At 46.2% G+C, this 19,001-nt stretch overlaps 1 long non-coding RNA gene across 2 annotated transcripts in view; it reads left to right on the top strand.

Moving 5' to 3' along the window:
- LOC307193303 overlaps positions 1 to 19,001 on the top strand; it is a 47,994-nt gene that overhangs the window by 16,326 nt on the left and 12,667 nt on the right. For both annotated transcript variants that reach the window (XR_013830293.1, XR_013830294.1), the window contains exon 2: positions 5,850 to 5,949. This is a non-coding gene — a long non-coding RNA (uncharacterized lncRNA). The remainder of the gene's footprint in view (positions 1 to 5,849; positions 5,950 to 19,001) is intronic.

Raw genomic sequence — 19,001 nt, 5'->3', positions numbered from 1 at the left:
CAAGCGGCCCACTGGGCTGGCTGGTCATGTGCGCCTCCGAGGTGAATGCGTGGCACCACCTCTCGCGAGAGAAGGCTCCCAACGTGCTGTCCATCTGTTTCAAGTGGAGCCGTTTCCTTTCTGTCGCGTCCAGCCTTCCCTGCCTGTGTTTAGCTAAGGCTGTGGTCCTGGAGGCCCCCGTGAGCCTGCAGTTACTGTACGGTGCTGTGACGTGCAGTGCTCTCCCGTGTGCAATAGCCGCGGAGGTGTTTGTGAGAAGGCTGAAGGTGGCCCGTGTCCGGCCTTCCCTGCACCAACTGCCCTGTGTGGTTATTGCCTGCGCTGGGGAGGAAAAACCTTTCCTCTACCCTGTTATATTCAGGGTTGGGGGCCTGCAAATTAAACTGACAAAAGGCAGATTAGCAAGAGGGGAAAAAAGCCATTTAATTATATATGTAAGCATGAGAATTCACAAAGAAATGGGACTTAAGGAGGAGGTTAGAATTTGGGGCTTACATACCATCTTAATGGGGGATGGGGAGGGGCAGAGGAGTACTTCTGGAGGACTTCTCGGAAGGGAGAGGGGAGAAAGGTCACTTATGGGAAAGCAAATGACTTTTTGGAAAGATAAACGAGCCCTTAGGAGAATAGGCAGGAGGTATCATAGTTTGTGAGTGTCTGTCTAGGTGTGATACAGACTTCTCTGGAGAACAGAAGATTAGCTTTGCTCTGGGGAGGGAATTTATGACAATTGAATTCTTTGGAACGCTCTGCTTTTAGGTAGATAAGGGATTTCAGGAACTCAAATGACTTCAGCTCAAAGTAATTTTTTATGCCACCATGGCTTATTCTAGACCCCTTCACCTTACCAAGACCTCTCTGTAGCTTGGGAAGTCTTTGAGGACACCAGGCAGCCCTAAACACAGCCCCTGGCTCCCACTAGGTCTGCCGAAAAGATCTGGTAAATGAAAACTGAATATGTCACTCTGAGTAAAAGCATTTAAATAAATACAAATGGTCCTAACCGATTTGTGTCTTAGTCACACAGGACTTCAGTTGAGAACTGCAGGGGGGGTGGGGTGGGATTTTATTTATTTATTTATTTATTTTTGGCTGTGTTGGGTCTTCGTTGCTGCGAGCAGGCTTTCTCTAGTTGCGGCGAGCGGACTTCTCATTGCGGTGGCTTCTCTTGTTGTGGAGCATGGGCTGTAGGCGCATGGGCTTCAGTAGTTGTGGCGCATGGGCTCAGTAGTTGTGGCTTACAGGCTTAGTTGCTCCGTGGCATGTGGGATCTTCCCGGATCAGGGCTTGAACCCGTGTCCCCTACATTGGCAGGCGGATTCTTAACCACTGAGTCACCATGGAAGTCTGAGTGGTGGGGTTTTGAAGAGGGTGAGATGCAGTTTGGAGGGAGGGCGTGAGTCTCTGTGTGCAGGTCCTGAGTTTGGGTATGAGATGGGATGTGAGATGAGGTTGTGTGCCTCTTCGTTATGTTAGCAATTTACCTGAGGCACACCTCACTTTGTAATTCTAGGTGTGTTCCCTCTAACGTGGAGTTTCCTGGCCCAGCACTCAGCGGGCTGACCAGAGGGCAATCAGACCTTTCCCTTATCTGTAGTGGGCACCAGGGAATTGTAAGGTTTCAAAGCCAAGTGCAAAGTTTCCAGTGTTTGGGCATCCAGTTACCTCTGGGAGACGGTGATTTGAATCTTACTTCTGATCTGTGATTGGTTCTGCCACTGGCCATGCCCAGAAGGTAAGCTTTTGTCCTCATTCTGCCAATGCTTCCTTATGGGTTTGTTCTGCTTAACTGCCTGCCACTGTCGACTCCTGTTGATAATGCCTGTTTTCAGGTATTTTGAAAAATGACACTTTCATGGGGGTTTCTCCTCTCCTGCCCCCATGGATATATAATCAGTTTATATATTATCAAAGAGTTTACAGCTGCAAGGGGTTGGAGATCATCTTAAAGGGAGGTTTCCGGGGTTAAAAGTTGACTTCGTACTTCTTTTCTTTTCTTTTCTTTTCTTTTTTTTTGCGGTACGCAGGCCTCTCACTGTTGTGGCCTCTCCCGTTGCGGAGCACAGGCTCCGGACGTGCAGGCTCAGCGGCCATGGCTCACGGGCCCAGCCGCTCCGTGGCATGTGGGGCCTTCCCGGACCGGGGCACGAACCCGTGTACCCTGCATTGGCAGGCGAACTGTCAACCACTGCACCACCAGGGAAGCCCCCGTACTTATTTTAAAGAATAAATGTCATTATATCGAAATAGTCCTTGCATTTCATAAGAAAACAAAACTTGATAGTGGTTATTGTGGGTGATGATGAACTCTCCCTCTCTGAGTGGTGGTCCTCTGAGATCAGTTCAAGGTCATCCTGCGTGACAGCCCTGGGGGGACAACGTGTTTCCTGAAGAGTGGGAGATGTTTGTAGGGGGTACCCACACTTGGCATTAAATGATGTATTGAATTGCATAGCCAGAAAGCATTACCTTTTCATAGCTGTTTAATGCCCACTGATGCAGCAGAAGAATCTCAATTTGGTCCTAAAATGTCTTGAACACTCTCTCCCTCCAGTTCTTCTCCTCAGTTTTATTCCTCTTCCTCTTCTTCATTATCAGTGTGAAACAAAGAGGGAGCAAGGCCCAGGCTCCCAGCCTTTTGTATCATCAACTGGAATTCATAACATTGTATTCGCTGTGTTTATTCTCATGATTCTCTTCTGTTTATGGCAAGTGATACTGGTTTTCAATTCACGGTTGGTGTCAAAATTTTATTGAACGTGAGAATAAAGATAAAATGTGACTTGATTTTAAAGAAAGATATTACGCGGCAGGTAGCCCTTGGATGTGACGTGAATTCTGGAGGAGGTGTGCGGGGCACTGTAGATGGGAAACAGTGGCTGCGGTTGTTTCTTTCCTTTCCTGATCGACTCTTAACCCCTTCTGTTCTTGAGGGGTATTTTCTGCTGCTACCAGCTTCTCCTCCACCACCAGTCTCTGTGGCCGGGAGATTTTTCTTTCTTCAGGTAATGAATTATTACTTCATGAGAAAATTCCTCTTGCTTCCTTTCGCAGCCTATGCCCGCTCTCTCTGCAGTTTGCCCTGGAGTGTGGGACGGGGCACCGGGGCCAGGAATGTAGGTGGGGGGCAGGCGTGTTCTCTCCAGCATCTGGACATTTTTAACATGTGTTTGCACCTCCCCTCAGGCACTGATCACCTATCTGCCTTACCCTCTCTCTGGGGGAGCCAGGCCATACAGGTTTGGGCCTGTTCTACTCATCTCTGCATCATGGACAGAGCCTGGGCCCACAGTTAGCACACAGGATGGTCCCTAACAGTGGAGGTGAGCTGGTCAGTATGGAAGCTTAGCCACTGTCAGCTTCACTTGGGCGATATTGGCTGCCTTTGGAATTAGCGACGGGTCGGGGTTGGATAGCTTGTTCCCCTTGGCCTCATCGCCAAGTTGAAAGCCAAGTCTAAGACTGAACGCTTGATAGCAAGTTCCCATAGGTGGGTGAAGCGGTCCCCTCTGTCCTCAGGCACGTGGACAAGCACGTCACATCACAGGTTCACTGTGAAGTGACACAGTTGCCCTGATTTGGGATCAGGTGACAGTGTCCCCAGTGAATAGATAGATGCAGGCCAAAGCAGAGTTGAGGACTCATTGTGCTGCCTCTAAAATATTAAGATTAGGGTTTACAGGTTTTTCTTGCCTTCTTCATACTGGTTGGTAGGATCTGAGCAGTTTTCCTTTCAAGCAATATATTGCACACTAAATGCTTCAGCAAAAGAAAGACAGATTTTGTGCTTCCCTGGTGGCGCAGTGGTTGAGAGTCCGCCTGCCGATGCAGGGGACACGGGTTCGTGCCCCGGTCCGGGAGGATACCACATGCCGCGGAGTGGCTGGGCCCGTGAGCCGTGGCCGCTGAGCCTGCGCATCCGGAGCCTGTGCTCCGCAACGGGAGAGGCCACAACAGTGAGAGGCCCGCGTACCGCAAAAAACAAAACAAAACAAAACAAAAAAACAACAACAAAAAAAGAAAGACAAATTTTAATCTTTGGTGCTAATCGTGAGTCCTCTGGTGTACATCTTCATGAGGCTCTTTGATGCACACTTGCAGCAACTTTGGTGGACTCTTGATCTAACCACCGCTAGCTGACAATGAACGCACACACACAGATATCACACTGTGGATACTAAAATGTTTTAGAGTAAATCACCACACAGGCAGTGTCATATGTCTGGAATTGAGGAATACCGTCAGCAGAGGCAGATGTCTGGGTTTTAGCTGTTGCTGCAGGTCCCTGACCCCCAGAGGGAGAAGGAGAAGCCACTTTCCTGGTGGCTGGGTGTCCTCACAGTATTGCTGTCACGACTTGTGCAGCCTAGCCAGTCGCGGGCAGGCTCTTCTCATTAATTTCTTGGATCGTTTTCTTATCTGTAAAATGGGGCTTGGAAGCTCACTGAAATTGTGGGTTTTCTTCTCCCCTTGAGGAGCCCGTGGAAGAAACGTGTGTTAAATTGCCATGTAAGCTGTGAAAAGCCATACAAATGCCAGCTGCTTTTGCTGTTATTACGACAAAGCCCCAAATAGAAGCAAAGGCTGTTGGGAACTGTCTCTTCCTGGGATGGATGACTAAATCACCTGTACCTGCTAAAATCACAGAGCAAATTTAGTCCTGTCTTTCCCTCAGCGGTGTTGAGCAAGGTCTTAGAAAGTAATCAGAAATAGAACATTTTCTGGTTCAAGTGAAGGTCTCTGTTCTGCTCTGAGTTTTAAGTGTAGTCCCAAGGTTTCATAGCCAGAATTAGGAAGCACGGAGAAAAGATTATTTATTAATGCTGGCATTGAGGATATGATGGTTGGTTTGTTTGTTAAAAGTAAGGTCGAAGTGTAAATCTGCATTTGTCTGAAACTTGTACTGATCCTGTCTGGCTTCCCCTGTTCCAATGGGCTATCCTCTTTCTGCCTACAGATATTTCTGCCCACAACGCTTGGTTTAAGATACCGTGCATTTGCCTGTCATGCACGAAACAGGGACTCTCCTGCTGAATGAGTTTCTCATAGGAAGCAGAAAAGGGAGTGGGGGGGAGAGAGATGGAACACATTATATTTCTTTTAGGCAGAATATGCTTATTTTCTCTGCTGGTGAATGCCTTTTTTTCCTCACCTTTTGACATAATCCTAATGGTTCCATTAAAACACATTCAGCCGTCTCTCTGAGCCCCATCTGCCAGCACTCTCTGTCATTTGGTGAACGGCAGGCAGGGTTTAAATTCCGAAAAGCAGAGAACAGGCTAAGGATTGGAACAGGATCATATGTCCCCTGTTTTTATTTTCAAAAATATTCCCCCCATTTTATTGCTGAGTGTTGAGTTGCAGCTGGCCACAGAGGCTGGGACAGGAGGAAGAGGGCTCTGCCTCAGAGCTTCACGTGATGCCAGGGTGGGTTTTCCAGGGAGGTTAAGGAATGTCTTTCATCAGGAATCTTCTGGAGCAAAATATGCCAACTGTGTTATTTTTGGAAATTCCGATTTAGCCTTGTTTAGATGACTCTCGACATTCCTTCCATTTCTTTGAGTAGGTGACTTTTGTGGCTGTACCTTGGGTTCAAGTTCATAAATAAATGTGAGTGTGCTTCAGCCTTGTATAGACTTTCAGCAAGCAGAAAGAGCTGGAAAGAGCTGGGTGGTTGCACATTAAGAGCAAATATAGCTCACGAACAGTGAAAACGAGCTGTATTTACTCAGCCTCTTTCGACTTCAGTGCATTGCCTAGTGGTGGGCAGTGGCAGCTGGGGTAGGTAAGTGATACTGCGCTGGGGAGCCTCTTCTCTGTCACCGAGAGCGACACACGATCTCTTCCAGGAAACAACGTGAGCCCACCACAGCTGGCCACGGGGAGCTTTCTCTTCTGGTTTGGAAGGTTGGGCAGTGGTTTCAGCAGCCCGGCTGCAGCAGCCCTGTGGTAAGTTCTGCATGCTGCTGGGTGAAGCCGACGGGAGGAATGGGTTGACCGCCTGTCCTTTGCAGGGAAACTCCAAGAGCTTAGGAATTGAGTCCAGTTTCTAACTCAGGGGCTTGGACTATGGATTGGGGATCCTCAGAAAATGCCCATCATGTCAGGCTACGGAGCAGAACTAGAGGAAGGACTTTCTGAGAGGTGGCTGGTCCTGGCCAGGGGGTGGGAGGGCAGTTATAGATCAGAGGCAGGTTGTAGGAGCCGGAGGCTGCAGCTCTGACCGCCTCAGAACAGAGGATGCTGACCCCGCCCATTATGGCATATAAAGCGATATTTTCAACGCAGTTACTTAACTGCACAGCTAAGGCTCTGGGTCCCCAGTGACACTTGGTGGCATAGTTTCTCGACCTCGGTAAGTGCTGTTGACATTTGGGCCGGACCATTCTTTATGGTGGGGGCTGTTCTATGCATTAGAGGCTGTTTAGCAGCTTCCCAGGCCTCTGCCTCCTAGATGCTACTAACAGTCCCCCACCCCATGGTGACAACAGACCTTGCCAGACATCCCCTGCGGGGGCGGAATTACCTGCCATTGGGAAGCACTGCATTTCGCAGAGAGCAATAAACACTGCTTGCCCATCTCACCTCCAAATTTGTATGTACTGTTCAGGAAGAGAGCAGGTGGGAAGTCAGAGAAGATGTGTTTAATATTTGAATACCAGCCTCCTTTATTAGATTGAAGCTCACGACATTGTCATTGTCTTTGGATGTCAACATGGTTGAATAACGTCAATTTCATATGGTTCAACCTAATATTAGCCCCTGAAATCAGCTCTGTATGAAGCTTGGTCACCAGGGGCCTCAGGACAGGGTCATGATCAATATTGTTTATTAAACACCCTGAAGTTCCCTCTGCAAGGAGTTGCATTATTTGAGGTGGCTGGGTAGGGGCGAGGGGAGGAGAGCCAGAGAAGGAGCCAGAGGGAACCTGAGAATGAGGATGCTGGAGAGGAGATTGCGTCCGGACAGTGTTACAGGCTCCGGCTGTGGGACAGGAAGGTTTCCACTGGGCCATAAGAGAGAAGGGTCGTCCTGAAACTGAGGGCAAGAGGGGAAAGGATCTCGTGAGATGCAAGGGGGCTTGAGGAAGACCAGGCCTGCTGGGAGGCAGCCTGATTGTAGGGGTCTTGGAGCAAAAATGAACTGGGCCCTTCTTACTTGGTTTACGACTGATGAGCAGTGGTGAAGCACAGATGCAATTCTAGGGGCAAATGGGGACTCGCTGGGGGCCTGGGAACAACCTGAGTTCACTGTAGTTTGGAGGAAACTAGCTAAGGCTGACCGTGCCCTGGACTATTTCCCTTGGCCGGTTGGTATCACAGGAGTCTGCCCATCCGGTTTGGTAGAAGTTATCACTCCCTGGGCACCTCCTCTTACCCTTGGCACCGGCCTCTGCAAAGGGCGTTGGCTCCTTTGCTTTTTTTTTTTTTTGGTACAATAGCTATCATGGAACCAACAGGACATATTCCTCAAAAGAGGAGGGCTCTTGGTCTTTTTTTTTCTCACCCGTTCCCTTGTCCCTGCTTCTCTATCATGTCTCCATATGCCCTTTTGCATCTTGGAGCACTGAAAGCTGTCTTCCCACTTCCATACACAATTTGATGGGCTAGAAGTCTTGTTTAGGGCAGGAGTGGGGATAGGGCAAGGGTAGCCTGGGAAGCCGGGACAGGTGAGGTACAGGTCTTGGTGACTGTATGCGGAATATGATGGCTCAAATACATAGAGCAAATCCCAAGATGGAAATCCTGTGAATTCACAGGGTGAGAGGGGACCTCAGGCAGGCTTGCTTCTGTAGCTTCATGGAGGAAGCAGTCAAGGCCCAGAGCACAGGGTTCGGACTTATCCACATCACACAGTTAGTTCCAGCACCGGGCACTGAGTTCTTCTGTGGCCTAAGCCCATTAGGCCATGCTACATTATCCCAGCACAGTGCTGCATGACCAAGCGTTGCCAAGTTCCACGGTCCCTGGGCCAAGAGTTTTAGCTCCTACGTGGAGGAAAGGGCTAACTGCTATTTCCGCTTTCACTGACCTTTCATAGCTCCTCATTGGGTGCAGTGCATTCAGGAGGCCCCGGATATGTGCTTGTCCAAGGCTGCCTGGGCTGGTGACTCAGCGTTAGGCTGCCTGCTCCAGCCAGGAGCTCATCAGGAGGCTGGGTTCATTTGCCAACCAGTCAAGGTGGACCCATTACAGCTTCTCCTAGGAGGGCTCAGACTCAGTACATATCTGCGTCCATTTGTACAGCTTTTAAGTGGGAGGGAGGAAGCAAAATAAAGAAGAAAGATACATAGAGGGCGCCTCCTCCTGACTGCTGTAAGTGGTTCCTTAGTACCTACTTGGGATTTGGGTTAGATTGACTTGGCACCTTCTCAGGAAGCTGAAACTTGAGAAGAGCGTTTATGTACTTACATCTACCCAGATGCAGATTTACTAGGAAACTTAGGCTTTGGGGCCCATCACTTGCATTAGCCTCTTTCCAGACCCTTCACCTAATATGTTTTTATAATTTTCTATATGTTTTGCATTTTAAAAATTATACCAGCTTCTGGTCTTGCAAAACGTGGACCCTCCTCCATCTGCCTCTGCAACAAGAAACCATAGCCCTTGGTAGACCAGTATCTCCTAGGTTTTCATTAAACCTGGCTGGGAAAAGGCACAAAGCTCGGGGGTGCCTCATGGCGCAGGTGGCTGGAGGAAGAGGGAACAGAAAATGTGCACCAATAGGAGAAGTTCTACGTGGAACCTTCCTGCTGCCCATCACGTTTACACAAGTGTCAGTGCTACCAGTGAGGGCAATGAGAGTCCGCTGGAAGTGGGCTTCCGTTTTTTTTTTCTTTTTGTGTGTGTGTGTGTGTGTGTGTGTGTGTGTGTGTGTGTGTGTGTGTTATGTTTAATTTGTTTTACTTTTTGAGGTATAGTTGATGTACAATATTATATAAGTTTCAGGTGTACAATATAGTGATTCACAATTTTTAAAGGTTATATGCCACTTATAGTTATTATAAAATGTTGGCTATATTCCCTGTGTTGTTCAATATATCCTTATTTACTTTATACATAATAGTTTATACCTCTTAATCCCCTACCCCTGTCTTCCTCTCCCCCATTCCCTCTTCCCAATAGTAACCACTAGTTTGTTCTCTATATATGTGAGTCCATTTCTTTTTTGTTTTATTCACTAGCTTGTTTTATTTTTTAGATTCCACATATAAGTGATATCATACAGTATTTGTCTTTCTCTTCCTGACTTATTTCACTAAGCACACTGCCCTCCAAGTCCATCCATGCTGTTGCAAATGGCAGAATTTCTTTCTGTTTGATGTGTATCTATAAACACACCACATCTTTATCCATGCATCTGTTGGCGAACACTTAGGTTGCTTGCACATCTTGGCAATGGTAAATAAAGCTGCTATGAACACTGGAGTGCACGTATGTTTTAGAATCAGTGTTTTCACTTCCTTTTTTTCCTTCCTTCAGTGGTGACATCTGGGATGTGGGGTGACAAGCCGCTGAGTAGTGGGGCATCCAGGGGGAGCAGGGCCCAAGAAGAGACTCCAGGCTGTGTGAGGCTTCCATGGACTATGGAGATACATAACAGGATAGTTCCTCAGAAGAGGGACAAGTGAAGGAGCCACGAGGAAGAGCCAGAGCGTGGTCAAGACCGGGATGTTGTTACACGCCTCACCGGTGGAGGTTCGATGTTCCTGATCTGCGTGCAACTCACAGGGGCCCCACGCTCCTATGTCTTCTAGGGGAACGAGGGCCAAGCTAGGATGCCCAGGGAGCAATTCTGGTCCCTTCCCCCTCCCTTCCCCGTGCTCCCCCCTCCCCAGTTTGTGTGTATGTCATTAGAGTGCCCGGCTGCCGGCCACTTCCAAGGGGAGGAAGTCCCTCCTCCCACTGCCTTTGTGGTCACGTTAAGTGGACACTCTATTCTTCTGCGCTTCCTGCCTTGAAAGTCCTGACCGGGGTCACTTGCAGGGCTGTTAAACAGCTGCCGCGCTTCAGCCGGACGGCAAACAAGGCCATTCCAGGCCCATCCATCAGCTAGGCCAGACAAGTGTTTTGGGACCTGCCTGGATGAAAGATGGGAAGTGAGCGTAGGCGTGGCCCCGACTCGCCCAACCTGCAGACCTAATTTGTCCAGAGGCCCCGAGGTACAGAACCTGTGTGAGGACGCTCGGACAGCCTGTGTTGTCCTGTGTGTGGCGGCCACGGCTACTTTTTTCTCCTTCATTCAGTCGTTAAATATTAATTGATTGCCTGCTTAAGACCGGACAAGAGACTGCATCACCAACATTTTTGCCTTTTTTATTTCAATAGCCAACATTTGTGTTGATAGATGTCAGAAAGAATGCTTGGCTCTGGAGAAAAGAAGGGAACCTTTTTTTTTTTTTTTTTTTGGTCTTACTTTACCCACTGGGGTAGCTAACATCCAGCTCCAGGCTTTGGCTTTTTCAACAGATGATGCCATCTATTCCCAGTTTTATAAATGGAGAGTCTCGGATTTCAGTTGGTCACTCTCTTCTTGAGAAACCAACACTGAAAATTCAACCCTTTAGTCTCCTAGGCCTTTTAGCCGTTGCTCTCTCGGTGGGCACTGGGAAACCATGTGCATTCGGGACTGACTGCCCCAGCCCTGCTACCTCTAGTGTCTGCTGCATTTCTGGTCTCTGCTATTAAGAAGAGGGGAGGAGATGAGTTACGGGCAAGATAATATTCTCCTCCCGTAAATCTCTGTCTGCCTTGAGAGCTAGTTCAGGGATCTGTGAGCTCTGGCCTAGGACAACCTGTGAGGTTAATCCTTGAAGAGGAGGTACAGGAACAGAGGGGCAGCATTGGCAGGGTGGAGACCGGGGGTGGCGAATGAAAATGTCTTCTACTTGAGTTTTTCAAATGTCTGTAGAGGCTGTTGTGATATTATACGTATTTATAGAGTTACATAATCTACAATAGCCTTTGTCAGCGTGTTTTCTCCATCAAAGGAAATTAAAATGCAATTACTAGCACGTGGTAGTTGAGGACATTATCTGACCTAAAAGGGATTCTTATGGTTGAAAAGTTCACTCATCTTTAGGAAATAAAATAGGAACATGCATCCTGTTAAAAAAAAATCTTTTCTTTTAATTAAACAAAAATCCTGGGAGATAAAGTAGAAACCACGGAAGCTGGCTGTGCTGTAAAAACTGCCTGGTCTACCTCTCATGTTCCGAACATTTGCCATTCAACAGTGTACACCAGCTCTGAGCTCTGTACAGACCCAGTGTCATCAGTACCACAGCCTTCAGAAGAGCCCTCTGAGCCCGTGTTAGCGAGGCAGGACTCTGAAGGAGGAAAGGCAGCAAAGGAAAGTTAATCTTCCAGCAGCGACTGGAGTGGAGAAAGCCCCTTGGATCCCTTTGCACACCTCAGCTGCTTGCCTTCCGGCCCAGTTGCCCTGGTTTGGTTGTTGGTTAAAGATTTTCCTTGCTTTCCCTTTGGCGTGATAGACTGTGGATGTCTAAACGTGGGCCCTTTCCCACCTGGGCCTGCCCTGCCTTTTTCCTGGGGATATTAGGGGCTTGTTTGAAGGGCCTGACCTGGCATGGATGCTGGACAAACAGAAGCAGGGGCAAAAGCATGTCTATGTGCAGAGCGCTTGGGTTAAGTAGGTCTTTCATTGCAGTAGTCAACACCTTTTGTTGCTGCCAGACCCTTCAGGATTGATCCAGTATTAACCGTACTTTGAGGTGGGCTAGACAGGGGTAAATATGCCCGGAGCAGCTTCCACAGGGACACGCTGAACACCGCTTCCTTTGGTTGCTTCCTTCAGGAAATCTGCTAAGGAAAACAGAAGCTTGTTAGTCTCAATTTTGGCGATAAGTAGAATATGTAACCAGAGACAGTAAAAACCCTCTAGGAAGTTCCCACTTAACACATTTGCTTCTATGATTGTTCACATTTTTTACATCCTGCCCTTGATTTTCTATTTCCTTTCTATGAAATTTTCATGAGTTGGTTCCTTTTGAAAAAAGAAATCTTAAATCACACATAATTATATTTACTCAGTATGAAGCCACTGGATCGGAGAGGGGACTGCTCCATTTGGAAATCCCAAATTCAATCAGATGTTCCGAACGGGCCATGTCAGAAGTAGAAGCCCACTGAGTCCAGGGTGTGGTTTCCCAGTTGTGCTTCTGAGCTGCTTGGAGGATGGCTGGATTAAAACCAGCATGTCTAGTTACTGTCGCAGGAGATGAAGCTGAAGTATGCTAACCCAAACTGTAAGGAAGGATTCTTAGCCCATTTTTTCTGTCCTTAAACTCTCTTCCTTTGCTAACACTGTTAACATTACTGCCTTCAGACTAAATTCAAATGAAATATGACAAACTCCAAGCAGTTTTTCCTTCAAAACACCTATCTTGATTCCATGCCTCTCCCTTTCTATTACTCACTTTATGGGGGTTTTGTTTTGTTTTTTAGAATGGGGGATGGAAGGAGTACCAGGAGGAATTTTGCATAAATAGATGCTTACATTCAAATTCTCCAAAGCTTTTTTTAAAAAAATTGAGATATAATTGACATATAACATTATATTAGTTTCAGGTGTACAATGATTTGATATTTGATTATATTGTGAAATGACCACAACGATGTCTAGTTAACATCTGTCAAACTTTCCAACTCTTGAACTTTTGTTCAGACTCTAAGACTTGAAAGTCCTTTCATTAGTATACCCACTTTGCTATTAAATTTGCAATGAAAACCAATGAATTCCTTATGTTGGCCCTGGTACTATCTCATGTGTGGAAGCATGGAAAGATATGTGTAGAATCATCCGTAAGAAACTCACCCTCTAGTGGTCCAGGCAAGATTTGTGAATGAGTCGACTGGAGAGCAGTAGCTGATGGACCTAATCTCTAGTCTACTGTGAAAAGAACTTGATCGCTCTTAGACAAATAAAGTGGTGTTCAGACAATGGTGCAGTTGGACCTCAGAGAATGGGGAGATGTGGGTTGCCAGTAGTTGGTGTAGTCTTTGTGCAGGAGGTGGGGACATGAGCCCGGTCTGGGAGGAGGGTGGAAAGAGGTTGAATGGGTTAGAAGGAGGGTATATTAGGTAGTTGGCACAACTGGAGGAAAGACCAGGGAACAGTGCCTTGGTTGGACCAGAGGATATGCCCTGTATGAGGACCAGGAAGAGACGAGACAAGATTACCTGTGGAAGGGATTGGAGAGCAGCTGTTGATGAGACTTGGATCAAGCAAAGTTGATAAAGCTGTGAGTGATGGATTGCGGGTTTGGAGGGAGTGACAAGCTAATAGTAAGTTTCTTAGGGTGAGCTAAAACTCATTCCCCTGAATCAAATGTAGCAAGACAGACAGTTAAAGTTTTTTTAATGAAAAGTTTTAAACTTAAAAATGATAATTCTATGTTTTGAGGAAATATTCTGGATACTAATCTCATCAGTTATGTGATTTGCAAATATTCAAGTCCTTTGCCCATTTTTGAATCACGTTTTCTGTTGTTGAGTTCTGAGTTCTTTATACATTCTAGAAACTAGACCTTTATCAGATATATGATTTGTAAATATTTTCTCCCATTCTGGGGGTTGCCTTTTTAGTCTTTTGATGATGTCCTTTGATGCAAAAATATGTCCAATGTGTCTTTTTTAAATTTTGTCTGTCTTTGGTGTCGTATTCAAGAAATCATTGCCAAATCAAGTCATGAAGTTTTTCTCCTCTGTTTTCTTCTAAGAGTTTTATAGTTTTAGGTCCTACATTTGAGTGTTTCATCCATTTTGTGTTCATTTTTGTATTTGATATAAGGTAAGGGTTCAACTTGATTCTTTTGCGTGTGGATATCCAGTTTTCCCATCGATTGCTGTCTTTTCCCTTTTGAATGGTATTGGCACCCTTGCTGAAGATAATTAACCACAGAAGCAATATAGGTTTACTTCTGGGTTCTCTATTCTGTTGTACTGGTTTATAAGTCTGTCTTTATGCCAGTACCACATTGTTTTGATTTTGTAGCTTTGTAATACATTTTGAAATCAGGAATTGTGAGACCTCCCGCTTTGTTCTTTTTTTCAAGATTGACTATTCGGGGTCCCTTGAGATTCTGTATATATTTTAGGGTGGAGTTTTCTTTTTCTGCAAAAAATGTCATTGGGATTTGATAGGGATTGCATTGAATCTACAGACTGCTTTGGGTAGTATTGGCACCTTGACAATACTAAGTCTTCTAATTCATGAACACAAGATGTCTTTCTACTTGTGTCTTTAATTTCTTTCGGTGACATTTTGTGGTTTTACAAGTCATTCACCTCTTCGGTTAATCTTTTTCCTAAATAGTTTATTCTTTTTGAGGCTATTGTAAAGAGAATTGTTTTCTTAATCAGAGCAGATAGTTTTTGCCATCCATAGTGTTCCTATGCCTCCATTCCACTCTCTTTCCCCAAAGGCCGGCTGATACCAATTAGGATGAGAGTGCAGGCCACCCAGAGGGTCACCTTTGCCCTAGGAAGTGGCTGCAACTCTGAATCTGCAGAAGGAGTGAGTCAGGGCTGATTTAGTGTAGACTGAGGCAGTTCAAGGTCTGAGCCTTACAGATACATCACCTAATATGCTTTATTGAGAGCACAGTGCGAATAAGTCTCTTCCAAATGCTACTTCAAGCAAAGGGAAGAGAGATGTAGCAGCTGTTGGGAGGCTATTCGGTTTTTAAAGTTTGACTCCAGCAAAAATTGCAAGAGGTAAACAGTATGTCCTTAGCTGTGCCACTTTTTCATGCTAATTCTGCTTTGATCTTTCTCTTCTTTTATCCTGTTTCCCTGTTATCCAGTTGTCTCCCTGTCTCACTCTTTTTTTCCTGAAGTTCCCTTTCCTCAGCTTTCTTAACATAACGTACCTGTCCCACTGTGATTCCCTCAGATCTTTCTTTGCTGGGCATAAGCAAGCTCTTCCTGAAAAATTAACTTGCAAAGCAAGAACAGGTAACGTCTTTGCAGTTTTACAGGGTGACATCTTAATCTGAGCAGGGTGACATGAATTGGTTTAATCCCTGGTAACGACAGGAGCTCAAAAACTGGGAGGGAAAGGGATATTTGGGTTTTGTCTAGACCTGGACCTGATCTGACAGGGGACAGAGAAGCCAGCATCAGATGACTTGGAGGCAAGATGACATGCTGGCTTTTGAGGCAGAGCAGCTGCTCTACTAGAGGTGCCTGAGGTCAGCCTCAGCCCTGCCTTTGAGTGGACTGTCACAAGGTCTCAGGGAGCCTGGAGCTGTAATTGCTATTGGTCTCTCCATGACTTATTTCTGACTTGAGAGCTTCCTTCAAGCTTGAGGTTGGGAGGGCTTTAACCTTGGACTGTGTGCTTGGGAGACCCTCATGGTGCTCCAGCGGGAGTCTGTTAACTAAACTTCAGAAATGGGGAAGATTTGTAAACAAGTCGCTGCCGACTGAACACTGGAGGGCCCTGACCTGCTCGGACTGGCCAGTTACCCCAGGACGGGCTAGTGCAGAGGCGGGGTGCCGCCAGGCAGCGCCCGTGGACCTCTGTCAGATGTCATCTGTGTGACCACTGTGGGTGGGTAACAGGCCCCCATCTCCAGACCTCCTGGCGACTCCTTCTTTCTCCGTAGACCCCCGGAGGCCAGGGCCGCACAATTCCTCACCTCCACAGTGGGAGGCCAGCCTTGGCAGTGAGCGGGACGCAGGATTCTGCTTTGTGTCCGGCTGTCTGCGACTTGAATTTGATACAAAGTCCGCAAACATTTCACTGCAAAGGCACATTTTATCTCCCTTTCCAGAACCTCCAAGGGAGCCAAGCTTGGTGGCTTGCCAAACAGGCTCTCCTCCTTATGTCTGATGTAGTGTAAGTGCTGTTGGTTGCCATGCACCTATTGAACCCTACATCTAGAGCTCTGGATGCAAAAGGAAGGTGAGTGCAGTGGGGAGAAACCAGAGGAGGAAGAGGGGCCAACAGTCCGGCGGGCAGTGGGCGCTGGACTAAGCACACAAACAGATGTAGGGAGGCCAGAATGAAACAAAACCCAGAAACCAAAAACAAAGGCAGACACTTCTGCCCTACTTCCTTCTTCCAATGCACCAAGTCTGTGTTGCTGTGGGCTGAAGATTGAATACTGTTTTGGGGCCTCTGATTATAAACCTGTATGTGTAGAGAGTCAGCTCTAAGATGAGGACCTTCTTCACTGAACCAATGGAATCTCATATTATTAAACCTTCCCCCTTAACTTCCACCTGTTCCTCTCCTTCCCTGGCCCTAAGACCCTGAGCCCATGTCTCCTTTTATCTTTGTTGCCTGTTAATTCTTGTTTCATCAGGTGGAAGACTTGTTCTGGAAATTAAGGTTTTGAAGGCAAGGTTCCTCAGCTTCCTCTCTTTGGGTAGAGCAGGGTGTCCTGAAGATTTCCATAATCACACCTTCCCTATGCCCTCCTGCACTATTATCCCTAGCATGCATCCGACGCCTTTAATTTATAGCCTTGAACTGCAAGGGGTCTTTGCCAGTGTGTGTATTTTGTCTCCAACCAAGTTGTCAGATTGGGTGAAATGAGCTCCAAGGCTACTAGAATTCTCTGATTCTATGTATTTTATTTTATTTATTTTTTTAAAAAATTATTTATTTATTTATATATTTTTGGCTGCGTTGGGTCTTCATTGCTGTGCGCGGGCTTTCTCTAGTTGCGGTGAGCAGGGGCTACTCTTCGTTGCGGTGCGCGGGTTTCTCACTGCGGTGGCTTCTCTTGTTGCGGAGCATGGGCTCTAGGTGCGCGGGCTTCAGTAGTTGTGGCTCGTGGGCTCTACAGCGCAAGTTCAGTAGTTGTGGCGCATGGGCTTAGCTGCTCCGCGGCATGTGGGATCTTCCCGGACCAGGGCTCGAACCCGTGTCCCCTGCATTGTCAGGCGGATTCGTAACTACTGCGCCACGAGGGAAGTCCTCCGATTCTATGTATTTTAAGAGCTCTGGCAGAATCTTAGTGACTTCATCTTAATGTGCACCCAAGCCCCTAATGGCATAGCAAGCATTCAATACATATTTACAATGACCACCCTCTGGGGGCTTTCGGAGTGATTGTCTTAGAAGTTTTCCGGTCAAGCTTTGGGGTGGGTGATGACATTCCTCTCCAGATGAAAGTCAAGAGGCAGACACCACAGAAACCAAGGCCTCCCTCTAACTGCCTCGTAATAAGAGAGCCCAACTGCTACTTCTTAACAACTGTGAAGCCATGATAATAGACCTAATAAATTTTCCTTGAAGTTTCAAGAGGATGTGGTATCTTTCACTTCCTGTCCCAAACTGCCCTGCATTGTTGCGCCATGGGACAGCTGCTTCACATCAAGGCATGGCCATGTTCCAGCCGAGGAAGGAGGGGTGAAGTCTGGTGTGCCACCGTGATGTAGGGGCAACTATCGTAGGTGGTATAGAAGCTGTCTGGACACTAATGTCTAAAACAGGACATTAAAATGTCAGACTGGGAAGAGACCAGACCCACCATTCCAATTTTACAGAGGAAACACAGATGCCCCATAGGGCAATGAGACCTGCTCGCTGCATGCTAACCCACTGTCATTTATCACACATGCTTTCTTGTCATTCTGCTTCTTTCATAAATAGAGGGCAGGGACGAACAGGTGAAGGTATGTGAAGGAGAAGGGGAGGAAAGGTCAGAAATCACCATGCTCCCATGGTACTTCGTATATACATGCTTTGTCACACTTTGCTTGCATTGCGGGAAAACTTAAACAGAGAGAAATTGAACTGACCTCGCTGTAAAATAATGGGCCATTAACGAAGCGGCTGAGGGACTTGAGGATGGTCCCTGCAAAGTCGGTTCTCACCTTTCCCTGAAGGCACTTTTTCCCTTTCATTTTCTAGCAGTGCCATAATGATGTAATTTGTGTCATGTCTATATAAGAAGAGAACCAGCATACCTCCATGAATTGGTTCTGTTGATTGATTTTCTAAGCTTTTGAGTTTTGAAATGATTCCAGATTTTAGAAAAGTTGTAGGAATGGTAGAAAATTCCTATATACCCTCTACCCATATCTCCAGAATATTGAAATTTTTACCATGTTTGCTTCATCGCTCTCTCTCGCAGTGGTGTTCTGGGGCCAGTTTTTTCTGGCTTGAAAGAGCCCATCGATAAAATTTCTGGACCTTTGTGAGCTAGTTGTTTAACATGGCCATTGTTAAACATTAAGTTATTTTAGCTTACGATTCAATATTAAAAACAACGAGTAAAAGTAAAGAGGCAGATGTTGTAGCGACCATGCCTCCTCCACATTCCAAACTCAAATAAATACACAATAGATCCATACTCAAAACATCTTTTTCTGATTATTTTACTACCGTCTGTGTTCTGGAGGTGATTTTCTTTTATTTATAGTAGAAATATGATATCGTGGAGTGTTACTGTTCATCTCATCCCAACTGCATCTAGTGAGCTCTCGTAGAGACAAATCAGGGCTTGAGTTACTTTTTTTGTTGTCTATCTAGATTTAAGAAAGTGACGAGATGCTGATGATAATGCAGGTTAATGTGTAGTGTGTCTGCAGCTGATGTGAGTAGCAACCTCAAGTTGGGTGCAGGCGTAAGAGTTTGGCAAAAATCACCAAAAGCATTCTATGAGAAGCAACTGGCTGTATAGAATTTACAACAAAGTGTACTGCATATTTACTTTTTTTTGGTAAATTGTATACTACAGGTTCTTTATCGGTAAAGTGTGTACTGAACTTTTGTGTATACTGCACGTGTTTTTGGCAAGCTGGTTATTGAACACCAGCACACTACTACATCTATTGAATACATGTTTTTATTTTTTTCTGAGAATAAGGTGCAAATATATTGCTCCATTATCACTAAATACCTCAGAATGAATTTCCTAAAAAATAAGGACATTGTCATACACAACTGTAGTAAGTCATCAAAACTGGAAAATTAACATTAATAATACTACTATGTAATCTACTGATCTTATTCAAGATTTG

This window comes from Stenella coeruleoalba, assembly GCF_951394435.1.
Source record: "Stenella coeruleoalba genome assembly, chromosome: 10".
NCBI classification, from domain to species: domain Eukaryota; kingdom Metazoa; phylum Chordata; class Mammalia; order Artiodactyla; family Delphinidae; genus Stenella; species Stenella coeruleoalba.
The sequence above is the reverse complement of the archived record's forward strand: the minus strand, read 5'-3'. Positions and strand labels throughout refer to the sequence as shown.